Genomic DNA, 18,058 nt, shown 5'->3' on the forward strand with positions numbered 1-18,058 from the left:
GTTATGAGGAAAAAAGCAATGTCATATACCCAAAACTAACAGAGATTAAAGAGGAGAATGTGTAGTAATTCATAATTGTGGTGAAAACCCAAAATAGTAAAGTGGTTTCAATTTTGTTGTAAATACCCTTAAAATAATCTAGGAAAAAAAAGTGGTACAGAAGGAAACAACATTTGTAGGAGACACAACATTACTCCAAATTTTGGGGCAGATGGTGAAGATACTTGGAGTGACCCAGCTGTGCAGGAAGAAAATATAGTGGCATTCAATAGTGATAAATAATTGTCAGTAAAATGCAGTGGATACTGGAAGAAAGAATTCTGAATAGGCATCACAGAGGGGTCTAAACCAAAGGATATTGTTTAAGAAATGCACAGGCATCCTAGGCAGTGCTTTAGTAGAAATCTCTCCTCAGTTTATGAACACAGTCATGCACACAACACATAAGAGAGAAAATGAGAAAACAAGAAAATGTTGTCTGTCTTGCCACCGTTTCATATAAAAAAGTTTTACAGAATGAGCAGGGAGGAGAATGTACATTAGACTGTGAAACTGAAATGCCCAATTCCACTCAAGTTTTATACCAGAGCCCCACATTTAGCTGTTTTTCTTACGATTCCAAATCTTTTCCAAGAAATCACCTTCCAATACTCACTTGCCAACTCTATACACTTAGCTGATGTCCCTTATTATTTTATAGGTACAGATCCATTTCCCTAAATATTCCATTTAAAATACATTATTAGTTGCAGCTGTGCTGTTAGATACTCAAATCACAAGAAGCAGTGAAAAGAGGAAATGACTCTATGAAAATATGTGGCAAAAGAGTCAGTTATAATGAAGAAAGCTGCTGTCAGAAAGAACAGGAAACCGCTGTCCCTTGTGACTGGCAGCTTGGGAGGGAATGGGTGCAGAGGGCCAAACCTGAACCAACACAGTCACAGGAACTGCTGCGAATGAACACAGCTGCAAATCCTACAGCCCACAGGACAGCACATTTGCCATCACCAACTTTCACCCGAGAGAGCAAATCTGGGAATGGTATTTGTCTGGCCAGTTTGCAGTATTCTTCTGAATAATTATTTACTATGGATCTCAGAAGTTCTTTTTTGGCAGGTATCCTAGTTTTTATTAGGAATGATTATTTTTATAATTCACTGCCCAACAAGCTGCATCTACCTACAGAACTGTACCCAGCTTCACAGTACCCAACCCTCCCAAATTATAGAGGATATAACATTTCCTTTTGAAAGCAACATCTTGCATCTTCAACATAATCTACCAATTGAGAGGAGGAAATTTATCTGGCTATTTTTAATTTCACACATCAAAACCATTCTTCCATTAGGCAGCACTAAAGGTGTGTGCTTCCACACACAAACTGCAATATGTTTGCAGGAGTGGCTGTAATGAAATGTTGGCATTGCAATCCAGGGCACTTCTTGATGTAAATTTTAAGTCTATAACATGCCAGCAGAGTACAGTTTATTATACTTTTTCATTAACAGAAGGTAGCATAAGCAATTTAGAATAGAACATTCCTAATGTAAGTTACTTTAATGTAATCAGCTTTACTTCTGTAGATTATAATGCAGATTATTCTACACAATTTAAGAAAAAATGAGAAATAGTACTTTGAGTGGACATACCATGCTCTGGGATTACAACTATACATTAATATAAAATCAAATTAATTTTGCTGCCCTTAATCCAAGCTTCCTCAGTACTGCAGAAAAGTACTCAGGAAGTACCTTTTTAATCTTGTAAGAAATTATTTGAAAAAGTATATCTTACATTTTGGTACCTAGTTCATTAATTACTAATTGCTTGGCACTAAGTAAATAATCTTCTATAGTAAATAAGTAAATAATTATTCTTCTTAAGTAAATAAGTAAAAAATAATTCTTCTATCATTGCCTGAATTTAGAAACAGTTACTATCATAAAAAGTCATCTGTTAAAATCAATTTGATAAAAAGATGTCCCAACTGGATGTTTGCTAAAGTATATAGTTCCCTAAAGATTGAGAATATATAGAAAATATTTTATTTATATAACCTGTAAATGTTATTTTCTATTCTTACTCTTTGACTAAGTTATTTCCTGAGTCTGACTGCACTTAATTCACACAAGTACAAGAAGGTGAGAAACACTAAAGAAATGCAAAATATTGCTAAATTTACTTGTCAACTTATGAAAGAAAACGGTATAATTTTTTGTTGAAATTGCATAATTATTTCTCACAATTGCAGCACAGTTGTGGTGTCTGCCACCTTAATTCTGTTATTTCCTGATTTTAGAGTGCTTACCTATACAGATCTTTTATAAATGCAGTGCCATTAATATGAATTGTGCAATTAATATCCAGGTTCTAGTAAAGTGCACAGTCTGTGACATTTACACCTACATACTCCTACTTTTTGATCTGTGATCCTCTGTGATGTCTTTGCCTTCGTTATAGGGGAAAATAGGAGTGAGAATTGGATAAATATAACATTGCTGTAACTATCACCATCTTCCTCTTTCCTTTTGAAGGATGTTTTTGCTTAATACATAATACACATATATAAGCTTCTACCCCTTAATAAGGAGGATGAGCGTCCTGCTTCAATCATAACCAAATGAAATTTTCAGTCCATTCACTTAAATTTGAAACCAAGCATGAAAAAAATTTAATTGATAAAAAAATGTCTGTACCAGAGAAATCTGGTTCAAATAGACTCTAGACACCCTACGTGTTTAGAGTTTAGAGCTGGAGGAGAAAAAAATTACTAAGAATGCTATGCTGAAGAGCAGATGGATGTCTCACAGCTCCTCTCACTGTGTTCAACCGATGTGCTAATATTTGCTCCCAAAGGTGTTGTGATTAACGCTAGAACACCTCCTTAGGCTTACACCTCTGCTTGTTTCTCATTTCCGGCAGTGATAAAGTGAGGAGCTGGAATTAGAACAACACAAGAGCACTCTGAACCAGCCTGCGGTTTATCTTACTATTTTAAAAAATCACAACTTTAAAATGAGTGTATCCAAGCAACAGCTTCTGAACTCGCTCAAGCATACATGTAAATATATGCATATTTACATGTAAAGTCAGTATAAACACACACAGCTGCTTTAAGAGGACTTCCTCTACATCTGCAAAACATTGTTTTCCCAAGGTCAGGAAAGGCTCTTCCACACGTCTCAGCAGCGAGGAAGCTGCCCACGGGTAACACGTTCCTTCCTCACTGTCTCTCACACAATCTATGGATTTTCCACAGAAGGAGTAGGCTGTTCTTCCCAGGCTGCAGATGTAGGGAACTCAAACCGTGCTTTCTGTTTCAGCCCTTTGCGACAGGGACTCTGCTGGCAGCGCCGGGGAGGGAGCCAGAGGCAAAGCCCCGATTGGCAGCACTGAGGCTGAATGCAGATGTCCTTCTTTTTCTGCTTCCCTGGTACATCACCAGAGACAGCACAGCACTACTGGTAAACTACTTAAAAGGAAGCAAGCACCATTTTTTATGTTGTATAAATATCTATGTATACATTTTTCAAAAAGGGTGGAGATGGTGGGATGCCCACATGATTTATGCACAGTATGGAAGTAGCACAAACATGATGATTTACAACAGGTTTTAATGACCATCTGAAGGGGAAAGATACCAAATATGGTCAACAGCGACTGTTAATTGAAACAAGTCATATTTCATCTACGTAAACAAAGTAATGATCACGTCTGCCACAAGATTTCAAGAGATTTATCTTCCAGGCTCCCTAATATGGTTACATCTGTCCCATCCTTAAATCCTATGTTCTTGCCATCTGCTCCTATGCACTTCTTTTCACCCTCAAGCAGTGATTAAGCAACTATCTAGAAAATAAAAAAAGTATTTTTCAAATTTTGAGCAAAATGTTTAACAACTGGAAAACCAAACCCACAACCCCTTTGTCTCTCAGTTGTTGTGGTTGGGAATGTTACGAGTGAGATGCTCAGGTGAAGTTTCCAGGAATCGTTACATCTTACTGTACAACAGGAAACACTGCACCCATAGATTAAAATAGTTTTGTTGTGGAGTGTAATAAATTTGGAGCAGATTAAGCTACCATCCAGTTAATCAGTCAAATTGTCACTGAGAGGTAATGTTACATGGGGAGATCAGGAAGCATTTTACTTTAAAAAGAAGGAAACTTCCTAGAATTCTTCATTTGCACTGTGGGAAGCCTTGATAGTTGTGTTCCTTTGAGATGTGCTTTGTACTTACCTCTCCTTGTCCAAACATGGAGGAGCAGGAAGGACAGAGCTACAGATTGCTCTCTTTGCTGTGTGAGGAGGACCAAAGGAGCAATTCCACAAATCCTCTGCTCCTGCCTTCTGGGCAACACTGCAGCCTGCTGGTCCTCATGTTAGGGGAGCACTTTGCTCTGCATCCATCACGTTCTGTAGCCATATATTGGGCAGTCATAATCCATCTCTTAGTGTTTATTTGGAGCCTTGCAATCCTTGAAAGGTATTAGAGATGCACTGAGCATCTTCTTGCAGGAGAGGCTTGATGCAATGACAATATTGTCATGCTAAAAAATTGCCTCATCCCTTCTCTAAGAATTTTGTTAAATTTTCTTTTATTTTCTTGGGTTGTTGCTTTCTCCTACATAGAAGAAATTATGGATATCATTTAATCATTCCCTTGAGCTTCATAGGAAGTACCTGGACTTGGTAACTCTGCTTTTCAGTCTTTGATCCTTTGGTTGATTTACTCTGCTGCTTTTATCCCCTACCATTATAATTGTTACTGCTTGCAAAGATGGGAAACCAGATTTTTTTGTACTGTTTGTTAAACATTGTGAAGTATTTTCAGAAATAATGCATAGGAAGGCAAATTTACCATTGCTTTTTTATCCACAGGTAATAATCTGTCTGGATAAATTGTCTGGAAATCTAGGATTGTGATTTCTACTGGTATAATAGGTGCAGCTCCATTAAAGGCCTTCCCATGCACTACTGGAGGGCTTTGCTATGAAGGATGTGGAGAGTTCAGGCAATTCAGCTTTAGAGTCAATAAACACCATAAATTACTAAGATAGACAAACCACATTGTGTTACAGCCAGCATTTTCAGAGCAACTTACACTATCGTCTTGGGAATACCTTTGGGATAAGCAGAGCAGCCAGCCATCATCTGCTGCAGTCTGTGCATCTTGTCTGTCAGTCTGAGCTGCTGGTAATCCCTTTGGTACCATGCTGTTGCATGCCCCAGGGCTTTGCTGGCAGCTGGAATTAGATGAATGGTGGGTTTTTCTAGGTGGATGGATGGTATTTTGCTCCATACCTTCCTCAGTGAAAGTTAGAAAGCCAAATTATAGTATACTCCCTTATGAACAAAAATAGGTAATGTCTCAGCTACTCCAAATACTGCGTTTTTTCCGTGTATCTCGAGTATTGTCAGGATGATTTGGTTCAGTTACAGAATCAGGACATGGAGAAAATGTTGAATGTTAGGACTTAGCAAACACTGTTCTAGACAATTTACATTAAAAGGAAAAGAAAGCATTTAGGAAAACACATGCATAAGGTTTCAGTATTCTCTACCCAAACAAAGAAATCCATGTATAAAATTAATCCAAGTTCCTAGATCCAAATGCTGTCTTAAGGCATGAAAGACTTTTCTTACCAATACAAATAATATGGGAAAAGTGGAGAGTTTTCAAAATTTCATTTTAAATAGAAACAATAATAATGACATTTTCACATTCTTATAATACCCACGCTGAAAAGTCACTTTAACATTCATCAGAATAACTTCTGATAGATGAAAAAAAACACACCAATAAATATATTTTTAAAGTAAATAAGTCAGTGTGTATGGAAGCAAGGCTTGTTTCTTGAGAACAAACTCATCTGACCTGGAGCACTTGGACTAAACAGTCCAGTATTTATAAATGTGACTCAGCTGGAGATGGTTTCCGAACTTCTGAAATTTTGAAGAGATTTTTCCTGTATACTCTGGAAAGGCTTCAAAGTACGCTCAGCAAGCAAATTTCAAAAATACAATGGCTGTACTTTAGCTGGTGTTCACCTTAAGTTTTACTGCAGTCTGATTGAGTCTGTGACCAAACCTGACATGCATAAGCTAATTATCATTTGCATATCATCCTTTCCCATTGAGATCCGTGAAAGATTAAAAGATTTATTTAAATATTGAAATCTGAGTCTTAGAAACCTAAACAAGACATATGCTGACTCTGTGAGAGGATGAAATCTCTGTTTCCAGGGTTTTCTTTTACCTTTCAAGAGATGACCTATCCATCATGAGGACAAGGAACCTAATCTATGATACTGATTTCTAAAGAGAGTTTATGACAATTTGTGGTTAATATTTTCTACAAATACATTAGAAGTAAACATTCAACACTGCTACAATCTAAGTTCATCACTTTAAAATGTCCTCTCCAGCTACTTCTGTATGCCATGTAATATTAGAAAAAACACATACCTGAGATTCAAAGGAGCATTGTTACACCCTGAAAAACTAGACATTCACCATAAATTATCCTTTGAGAGCTACAGGAGAAAATACTTTCCCACCAATTATTCTGACATAATGTAGGATTGGAGTAGTTTATTCTATACCACGGTTTATGACATTGCTTTTGCCAACACGTGATCTGGACACTTTTCAGCACATTATGAACAGCAACTAAAATTGGACCAATTTATTATCTTGCTCTCCCTGGAGTAGAAGGCTAAATAAGCTACACTGTTTTGCAGTGCTTTGTGTTTTAGATGTACCTCAACACACTCCTAGTTTTCAGTAGCAAAAATAAGACTGAAGGGGCAAATCCTGAACTTGAGTCAAAAATTAGAGTTTTCCAACGGTCCTTCACAAGGACCATTCTTCTGGGCTTCTGCATACTGTTCAAACAAACTGAATTTGGGGACCTCTGTTTCAATCAACAGCAGCTCAAGTGGGGTTTATGAAGATAAGAGAAGTATGATATAATGTAGATTTGGTGTTGGGAGCAGATTTTAGAAGATGAACTTAAAATCAAGCAGTTTGCTTAATTATGGGCATATGACAATAAAAATTCAATAGGATACAAGTACTATAAATTTAAACAGAACATATGGAAATTATGAAAAATATGATAATATTTTTAGCAATAGATCCTTAGCTTAAACACTGTTTTGCATTTTGCCTTCTGGCTTAAAAGCCATATAAAAAATAAAAGAGGATTATGAAGAAGAATTTAAAAGAACTACAAGAGAAGACTGTAAAACAAGAAAAACTAGAAAGAGTGTATTTAAGTGTTTTGTTCTATTGATGTTACTGAGAATGAGAGACAGATTTCTTCCCTCCGTTATCATCATCATCTTCCAGTGACACCAGGAGGCCAATGCACTTGTGGGTACACACATTGGCAGGTAGTTACAGTTTCTACTCTCTTTACATGCATATTAATGCAACATACTTTGGCTAGGGGACTCTGTGCCAGAGAACAAATAGTTCAGCAAAGGAAACAAAGAGCTTGGAAGATTTTTTTTTTTTAATGGTTAGATACATACACATATAATAACAATGTGCTAACAGTGCAAGCCTTACTGTTGGTGATGCTTCACAGCATAAACTGATCGCTCACTAGAGACATTTCTCTCTTTTATCTATTTTACATAAAGTTCAGGTTCATTATGCCTTGCTTCTAGTATTTGGGGTTTTTTATGACCAGTTATTTATAATAGATTATTAAAAAGTCAGACTGCATCAAATTTGCTTGGAAGCAGAGGGAATAAGCATGTGCATATGTGAAATTTATGTCACTGCATATTTGGAAAAAGAATGTTAAGATAGGATCGTAGAATAAAGGTCATCTCTTTCTCCCTTATATCCTCTAATCCTATTTAAGTGCTTATGTTTGGATCCCTACAGGTAGGAAACATCTTTCAAGACTTTTCCCTTTCAATTTAATAAATCTCTTTTGCTGGTTTCTTTCTATTAAGTAACTGGAGATAGTTATTTAAAGCAATTGCTGCACAATGAGCCATGAAGAAAGGCAGCAGGTTGGATGGATGCTTACAGAAGTATACTGAGAAGATATTACCCACTTCCCAGGTCTTATCTTTTGTAAGCAGAACAGAATGAGGGCAATTTGACTTCCTAGCTGGTCTACTGACCCATGAGAATAAAGGGAATAAAAATGCCACTGTGTGATAAAACAGGCAAGACTTGAAAAGCAGTAACAGAATATGCATAATAGCTCAGAAAACATCCTTAGGAAAATAATTAAGTAACTTTATGCTTCTTTTTATTAGGAAAAATATAAAGGGAGAGAACCACTAGCAGCTGTGTGGAACAGAGCTAGCTTTTCAGGAAAATACACAGGGCCAGATCTTCCCTTCTACTTCTTCACATGTTTTCTGCTCTTCAGGCCCATGGAAACATGCCAGGAAAAATTAATTGGCAGAGGACCATATTATCTCTTCTGCACAGTTCCCATGTAGTGTCTCAGAGAAAGACCATGCAGCTAGGGAGCTGGCTGGAAAAGCTGCCTGCCTGGGGAAAACTGTCCTTGACTCCCACAGATCCCAGAGGATATGTCAGATTTCAGCAGGACCTCTCTCTCTTGTTGATCTGAGACAATCTGAAGAATTCTCTGAGATTTCCTTCTATAGATGAAAAGTTGGGGGTCATTTGAGCATTGGAGTTTTTCCATGGGGAGGTTTTGGCCAGAAAGACGAATGCTGATTTAAGGACAGCTCTCTTAAACCAAGCAGTACTGATGGGTCACTGATTGAATGCAAGGTCAGTACGTCTGCAGCTGCCTCTGAAATGCGGAAGAGGATTTTATCCTGGATAAATGAAACATGGAGAGTATAAAGTGCTGGCTTGCTCCTACATAACCCATCCCCTCCCCAGCTTTTCATATTTGGAGTTTCCAGGCTCTTGGTACCCAGGAAGGAAGATTGACATTGTTAAAAGTAGCTATTTCTCCACTTTTAGTATATTATGAACATAAAGCTGTGATCCAGCCTAGTGATTTACACAAGAACTGTCAACCAGCCAACCTTCATTTCAGTTTCCTATTAAGTAATACACATACTTCTCCTTCACATCCAGTGGAAATCCCATGAAGCAGAAAAAAAGGAGTTCATATTGATAAATTTCTTAGGCTGCCTCTTCACTTGGGGTCTTGCAAGATATATGGAAGGGTCAAAGCCTCCATGTCGTCAGTCCCTCATCTCCTCAGGGGATTTCTGCATCCCTTCCATTAAGTGTCATTGGAGCCCTGTCCCCTCCTCCATCATTTCCTGCTCCCTTTGCTCTCCACGGCTCCTGCAGCAGGGCTCAGTAAGAAACTGTTCTGTGTGAGCTCCCTCCCATATGGCCATGCACTAATCCCCCCTCCCACACACAGGCAAAGAGGGAGGAAACTATGGATGTGGAAGAGATGCTTCCCAGAGCAGCAGTGTCTGCTATCCACATTATGTCAAGCAATTAAAAGGTGCAAAAGAATCCTGCTGAACAGAAGTGCCGTTTTCTTTACCATTCTTTGCAACATCTGTGGAGCTTCCAAGTATCCCGAATTTGCAAACGAAGACTTTTTTGGTTTTTTTTGGGGGGGGGAGTCAGAATTGGGAGATACCTTGCAATCATCTTTCCCCTCCACTTACAATGTCAAGGTACTTTCCACAAGTTTTTTAATTATTAATTTTGCTCCCTTGTCTCTTCTGATTGATCAAAAGAAAAATCAACCCTAGAACTTACTGAAGAGTGAGAGAAGATTGGAAAAAATATCACTGACATTAAAATTGTCATTAAAAGAGTTTTTGAGAAAGCTCTGCTCTTGCCTATTTACATTGAAGCTTTTCTTATGTATGCAGAGAAAGGCTGTCAGGAAACAGACCATTTGTCAGGTCGGGCTGTCAGCCCAGTGCCCAGCAACTCCCTGTGCCTGCACAGGGATATCCTGGCATTACAGCCACTGTCACATCTCATTGCATAATGCTCGCCCTGACGCCGGCTCCTGCCTGAGAGCTGTTCCATCAGGTTCTCACTTGGAAACACCGAGTGGCACTTGGTGTCACCCGCCCCGCTGAGCTCACCTAATGACACCAACAGGAACAGCAATAGAAGGGTTTCTCCAGATGGCAGATTTACTACAGAACAGGAGTCACAAGGTTTTAACACAGACTTTTATGTTAAGCAGAAACTCAGCATCAGTGTAGCATGAACATCCTTGAAATGTCAACAGGCATTTTAAAACTTATTTCTCAAAACCCCTTAGTGATTCCTGGTAAAGAAAGCCACAGTCTTCAAACTAGGAAAAAACAACCTCCAAGCACATAAACTCTTTTTGCTCTGCTCATATCAGCAGCATGGCAGTGGGATTTGGTGATTAAATGAGGTGATCAACATTTTGACTTGAGAAGTCCTGGGCAGGAAATCTGAGGCTGGAGCCTCACCAGTGACAGAAAGTCACCCAAGGGACTTGGGGCCTCAGTGCCATAGATTGTCATCTTGCAGGCCATGGCCTCCCCCTCCCAGAGCATCCTGTTCTCCAGAGCCTCTCTTGTAATACAGTGCAAAAGGAGAACAAAACTGAGGATCAGAATCCTCTATTACTAAAACCCTTGAAGAACATATAAGAAACCTTGAATTGAACTCAGTAAATAGCAGCCAGATCTCAGAGGTCACGAGAACACCAATTTTGCAGGTGAAGCCCTTTGAAAAAGCCACTGTGCTGTTTCCAGCACAGCTGTATTCAGGCCTTTTATTCCCAGATCTCAAGCATTTCAGTGAGATTGGCAATTGTGTGACAAACAGCTAATGCTTTTTTACTTAGGTCAAGAGTTTGGAAAGATAGACTTTAATATGATCCTGAAGAGAGAAATGACTTCAGTAAAAAGCATTCTAAGCAAAACAGTGTGTGCCTCTTTCACCAAACATATAGAAATATACTCTAAGCTTCTGGATTTTATGCATATATACAACTCAGTGCATGTACATTCTTAATTAACTACCCATTTCTATACAACCCTCTGGGGAAGAAAAATACAGAACCTTTCAAACATGCACTGAGAATAGTATCAGGAGTCATAAGGACATGAAGCATCTCTAACCAAGGGACAAAATCTGCACATTAGATAAGAAGACTGAAATAAATTCCTCTAAGTGGGACAGGAAAAATGACATAATTTTTAGGAAGTCAAAAATCTATGGAATCTTAATTCAAAGAAAAAATTCTTCTGGAAATTACCCAAATAATTTTCTCAGTAAGTTGTCTTTAATACAATTATTTTGATGAATACCCTTTGGACAAAAAGATTTCCCATAAGACAATTGCTAGTGATAATTATAACTTTTGTATTATTCAATACAGTAAAATAAGATAGTCAGTGAAGGTAGTTTAATCTAATCCGTTTCATTTAAGTTTGGAACAAGGCACTTGGCTAGTTATACATTATATGTACCTTCATGTAAGTAGCAGTTGATGATCTGTATTGTGGCACTTCTGGAAGAATGTGGACATACTCAGCTCCATTTGCAGGTCACTCTCTAAGCCATCACCATTTAAAAAAAAATAATTTTCATTTTCAACTAGGGATTTCATGGTACAAATAAAACAGGCAGACACATTTGAAATACTCGAATGGAAGAATTATCCGTGACAATGTAAAATGTTTGCCAGAAAATAAATGCAAATAGTACTTGGACTCCAAACAACAGAACTGTCTCACAGATAATGCATCGTGTTAACCCAATAATTTCCCAATTCCATAAATGTTGATTGGTTTTGAGCTTATTAAAGAGACCATCAGATTTAGAGTGTCTCCAATCTGATGCAACTGCATTTCACTGGGCAACCCATTGAGCTGTCCCTTCAGTGTCACTCTCCTCTCTGCTCAGATAAGCAGGCTGGACATCAAGGAAGTATTTTCCACCTCTGAACCCCTTGGCATTGCAGAGCCTCCCTGCTGAGCAAAATCTGAGCACACCAAGTCCAGTGGCAGCTCAGTGCTTGTCTAGACACTCATGACCCAGCCCTGCCACGTTGTCCCATCTATCCCCACACAACAGACAGGCCTCTCTCAATGATTACTTGATTCCTTGTGTCCTGGACAGCAGATGGGACCCAAGGAGCAAATTAAAATTGCTTTAGCTGCAGTGTCCGCAGGGCATGTGCAGAATGCAGCAGTGCTCCAGCCATGCCCTTTCCTGTGTCAGAGAAATGAGGGTAATTCCCACCTGTCTACACAGCTGTACGCTTTCCAAAGCTCCCCAGACACCTGGGGAATCCTTCTGCAGCCAAAAAGAACCACTATTTCCAACTGGTTGGATTTATACTGTGGTTCTCGATGGTCTTGGGCAGGATCGCTACTGCCAAACTCTACTTCCCACCTGGCACCTTTGCAGTGGCTGCAGTGGAAGTGAAAACACCTCCATGAGAAAGGAATTGCAGCTGGGATGTCTGCCATGGTCTGGGCAGCAGCTGACAGAGGAACAGCCCAGGCCTGCACTAAAGTGCTCTGCTGCTGTGCAAGAGCTCCAACACAGCTTTATTCCCAGGGAGTAAACACGGAGCTTTGGAGGTGCAGCCAGGCTCCCAAGCAGGCCCAGACCTGTCCTGGGCTGAGCATGCACCCAGCTACAGGATGGATGTGGCCATTACACTGCCAAAACTGTGCAAAAACACCTGGCAAACCTGGCTTCTTATGCTAGTGTTACCAGAAAGAAACAAGACAGTACATGGCTTTTGCAGCTTTTTCTTTCATGAAGTTATAAATTTTCCAACATTTTCATGAAATGGTCAGGAAAGAGGAATATAAATATTCTCAAGTCATACAACAGTGAAGACTGACACTTCTTGCAGTTTTGCCACAGAAGCTCACAACCAGTGTCTTTTGCCCTTGCCTACTCTGGCTGCTAACAGAGCCAACAGTTCAAATTTGGAAGGAATTTGCTGCTGCTTTTATCTTCCAGATTCTTGGCCCTCATGTGGGTTACTATGCTTCATCTGGCTCAGGTTGCACAGACACCTGACTCCTACGGATTTCCAAGGATCCACTCAGTTCTTGAAGAATCTACACAACTGGGACTACACCATGTTTAACTTAGAAGGAAGGGCAGAGTAGATTTTATATTATGTGGGTCGCTCCTGTGAGTTTTCTAGTTTGGTTTAATCCAGATTTCAATGCTTATTATAGAGAAAAGTACAATCATGAATAATAGGAAAAAGTTTCTTTATCTCATTTCTCCTGCATTTTTAAATCCAAACAAAAGCTTCACAAAGTTCTGATTCACATACCTGGAACCTATAAAAACAGAAAAACATCAAAGCACCGCTAAACCTGATCCAAAAAGTGATGTTCCCTGGAGTTTCATCCATGACAGCTTGGCCCAAAATCATGGTGGGTATTGGGTCTTCTGACAGTAGCAATCTCTCAGAAACACAAGGATTTCTTAATTGCACACTCTTTTTAAAAAATAAAATATGTTTTAAACAAAAGATAGATGGAGCACAGCAACAAAGAAGACTCAGAACATGCTATCACAGCACAATAAGATTAAGCCTTCAGATGACCTTAAACCTGCATGGTAATACAAAGACTTTGACCCAGCTGTATGGTATTAGCCCTTTTCTACATCTGCTATGCAGCTGCAATTACAAATAGCCTTAGAGGATGTGCTGGTGCTCAAGGAAAAATGCAGGATTTTTGAGTTGCAGAAAAGGATATTTGCTTGGCTAGTTCTCTATTTGCCATGAACTCAAATCTGGACCCCTTGCTTACAGGAGATAAAAACAATGACAGATGAAAGCTGCACAACCCCCCAAAAAAATCTCTGTTTCTACATTATCAGCTCACTAATGCAAAGACAACAATTTGTCTTAATTGTTTGCTGGATTTTTTACATTTTAAAACACATGAACAGACCATGCTTGTTTATATAACCTGAAGTACTGCCAGCAGTCACCACCTCAATACAAGATGTGTAAACTGCCAGCTACATGCCCTTTGTATGACAGAGAGGAGTCTGACACCTCAAAAATATCACAGGACAGAGAATTTGATAAAATGGGTTATCTGAAAGTTATGAGACTTTAAAATGGATAATTTTCTCTTCCACTTTTCTCATTTATACAAGGTATTGTGCAAATTTAAACACATATATTCATGTTCCTTACATATTCATATCTTACAATTCTCTTAATGAACAGATTAAAGTCTCCAGGAATGTTCAAAGTACCACGTACCATGTCACATTTCCTGTTGGCTCTGATCCTGCCACAGACAGACTTCAGGAGAAACTGCTGCTGCAGTGGCAAGCTGGACAATCAAAAATACCTAACAAGAACCAAGAGAAAGACTGTGTACCTGGCTAAAAACACATGCCAGTGCATGTAGGCAGAATGTAAGGGTAGCTGATGAGAAGGAAAAGATCTTCTTTGCAATGGAAGTCACAAAAATTTGGTCACGCATGAAAAAGGAGCAGTACAAGGGTTTCAGTGTCAGGCCTGCCAACAGCCAGCAATGTGCAGTAACGCACTGCACTCACTACAAATTGGAAAGGAATTTAAGACCAGAACAAGTACATTCAGAACATGTTCTATTTATAATAAAAAGCATTTTTCATGGGTATCCTAAAGTGTTTACAAATTAAAAGAGTAAAAAAAAAAAGAAAATTTTATAACTATGTAAAGAAATAAAGAGGAATGAACTGAAATCTGAAATGCAGCTACTACAATGCAACACAGAGTAATTGTATCAAGAATATAAAATATTACTGCAGGACTATTTTAAAACAAAAGAAACCCTAATAGTTTTCAAAATGTGAGCATGTGGCAAGCCACGTTCCCAAGAGCAAATGTAACTCCCCGGGATTTGTAAGAGCAGAACAAACAGTCCCATATGTGTGCAGGTGAAAAGCACTCCCCAGATAAAGATGATCAAATTGGTATACAAACCTGCCTGCAGAAGAGGAGCCACAAGATAATCTGAAGGAATTTGATTAAGTGCTTAAGAGCCTAAAATGAATTCAGGAAGTAAAACACAACATTATTACAGGTACCAGTGCATTTATGTATTATGTAAACACTGCTGGCACTGAAAGTTAACCTAAGGAGTGAGGCTGACCAAATGCTAAAATGAGATTTTATTAAGAAAATATCGACATTGCCCAGATGAATTAATGGTTTGGTTCCTATAATAAAACATATAAATAATGTTTACAGTTTCACTGCAATAAAACCAGCCAATACTGGGTGTTACTACACAGGGCCAAGTGGGAATACTGATATTTCTGGATAAAAAGTAATTCCAGTACATCCTTCTCAACAGAGAAGCTGTAAAAGTTGCACTCACAACTCACTTTCTAGAAGCTTAAAAAAAGGCATCTCAGAATCATAAATTTTATACAAAAGCACTGAAATAACCGTATGGTTTAAAAAAAAAATAAAATAAAAGAAAGAAAGCAACCCTAAGATGTCTATCATTGTAAACACTCATGTGCTGGGACCCATCCAGCAGGAATCCTGCCCACCAGCTTTACATAAAACTCAGGTTTCTATAATGTAGAACACTTCCTGCTGCTCAGAACTGAGGCTGGAAAAGAATGTAGCAGCTGTGGAAATACAGCAGCTTCTAACACCTTATAATCCCACACTGAAAACCTAAAGCTGCAGGAAAAAATGGGGGGTTTTAGAAATATGACTTAGAATATATCTTTCTGAAACACAAGGTGATGGGCTCAAACATGACATGTAAAGTGACCCAAACTTATCAGCGCTGGGGAAAGTTACTCCTGATGCAGTTATGGATTGCACTGGTTTAGGTGATGGGAGAGAGGGCAAAACCCTCTGTGATGTGCTCTGCTACCCCAGGAAAACTGTCCCCTGGCCCAGAAAGGAAAGATGATAGGACTTGGCCTACCTTCTAAGCCTGCTCTGTCTCCACACTTATTTGCATTTGAGCTCTCCAGTTACAGTCACTGTGCCATCCTTTTTTACATAAAGAGTAAAAACTTACTACATCAATACCCCTCCCAACACCAGCCGTGTTTGGAGAAATATTCACCTCACAGGCACCTAAATAAATACAAGCTTCACACTGCTGAGGTGTTGTGGGATTGATAAAAGGGAAGTCACTTGTCAACACCTAAGGTGAATAAAAACAAATCCAACTGATCAGAAGATGAGTCTATTGTGTCCTGTGAGGTGCTCTCAACTACTTTTCCAGGGATGGATGTGCTGCTTGTGCAGAGATGAATGCACAGTGAGGAAGGCATGTGACTTCTGTTTTGACAATAAGTGGTTTGGCCACAACAGCCCCACTGGCACAAAGCACTAAAGGAACAGGTGCAGAGGTCCTCAAACTATCCACGAAAAAATTAGCACATAAGGCAGAGCAATTAATTGGCTGCTATATCCATATAGTACTGCTGTCTCACTCAAAATAATTGAGTGGTGTGATTTAAACATATTTAATTTGAAAAGTGGTCTTTCCTTAACTAGAATTGTAATACATTTTTACAAATGGAAGTTTTCCTTTTTAACACGATCACTCTTGAGAGACGCTGAATGTGCACACCCAATGTCACAACTCAGTTTTGCATTTTAAATAGTACTCTTAAATATAAACAATATAAACAAAATATAAACAAATTAATTAAATATAAACAATATTGCTCTGTTGAAAGGGAGATGGGGGAATTAAAAACCAAACCGAAAGAGAGAAGTATTTCAGAGCTAGTAAAAGCTGCAGCAGAACAGACAGCACAGGGCACAGCGCTGCAACCCTTTTCAGACCTGTATCTCTTCCAGCTTTTACAACTGTGTATCAGACCAAGCTCTCCATAGCACTACCACACCCTTGTCTGAGAGAGGACTATGTGAGTATTGCTCACGTATTTTCTTTTTCAGAGAAAAAAATTATAAGAAATAGTGTTTTAAGACTCTGGTTTGGGAAAATGACTCAGAAATGACACCAATCCATGGCAGACAGCCCTGTGGAACTACAAACCCTCTGGGCCAAAACAAAAAAATGAAGATGACTCTTGAAATCCTCACAGAGAGACTGCAAGAACAGGAACACACAGACCAGCTCCTGTGAGTGCTTGGGGAAATCATCAGTGACCTGTCAGGCCTGGAGCAATCCTGTGTGAGAAACCTCATCAGTTACAGGCACCTACTTGTGCTGCAGAGCCAGGAGAGAAAGCATTTTCTTCGTGCTAAAAATATTTCCTTCCCCTCTTCAAAATGATAAAAGTATAACTGCACCTGACCTGTTTTTCGTCCTTATTCATTCTGTGGAAATCCTGCAAAATTGACACCTAATTTTCAGGTGCTGTTGCTTAGCTTCCTAAATTATTAATGAGTGTAATAATTATCCCTTTTCATCATCACCTGGGTCAGGGAATAGATGCAAAGATTACAATCACATCAGCATCCTCACATCCAAGCATTTTTATGATATTGGATGATCCCTCTCACCAGTTTCAATCCATAAGCTGTATTACACTTGCAGTTGAGACCATGGCTAGTGATACATTATGTTATATACAGGGGAAATAGGGACCAAAACCACAGATGTCTCACTAATTTAGTGTGTTCAAGAGTGAAGCCAGAAGCTGTCAGGAGTAGGGGGAGCACTGGGTGTGCTGATTCTGACATGGGTTTACACAGACAAAGTGAGGAGGAAAAGGGAGGGACTGGTAATGGGGTCTGACAGAGAGCTACTGACTTACAGGAAAACTTCAGACATCTTGAGAATGTCCAGAAGTATCTCAAAAATGAAAAAAAGGAATATTTCCACAGCTGTATCTGTACCTGCAGAGCTGTGTCAGCTCCTGTTAGAATGTGGCCAATAGGGAGAGCTTTTCTGCTGGATTAGCTGTCCAGTCTCCCGAAGCCAATGAGAGACATCCTCATCCAGCACTTCTGACTGAACTGGCTCAAGATGTTCTGCTTCACAGGTGCCCATCAGCACCTGCCAGCTGGGAACTATCCCCAGAAACATGTGAGCACTCTCACACTTGGGAAAAGGCTGGATGAGTGGGCTGTAACCACTTTCATCAGCACTTTAAATCTCAC

The sequence above is a fragment of the Taeniopygia guttata genome, chromosome 8, assembly GCF_048771995.1.
Source record: "Taeniopygia guttata chromosome 8, bTaeGut7.mat, whole genome shotgun sequence".
In the NCBI taxonomy this organism is placed as follows: domain Eukaryota; kingdom Metazoa; phylum Chordata; class Aves; order Passeriformes; family Estrildidae; genus Taeniopygia; species Taeniopygia guttata.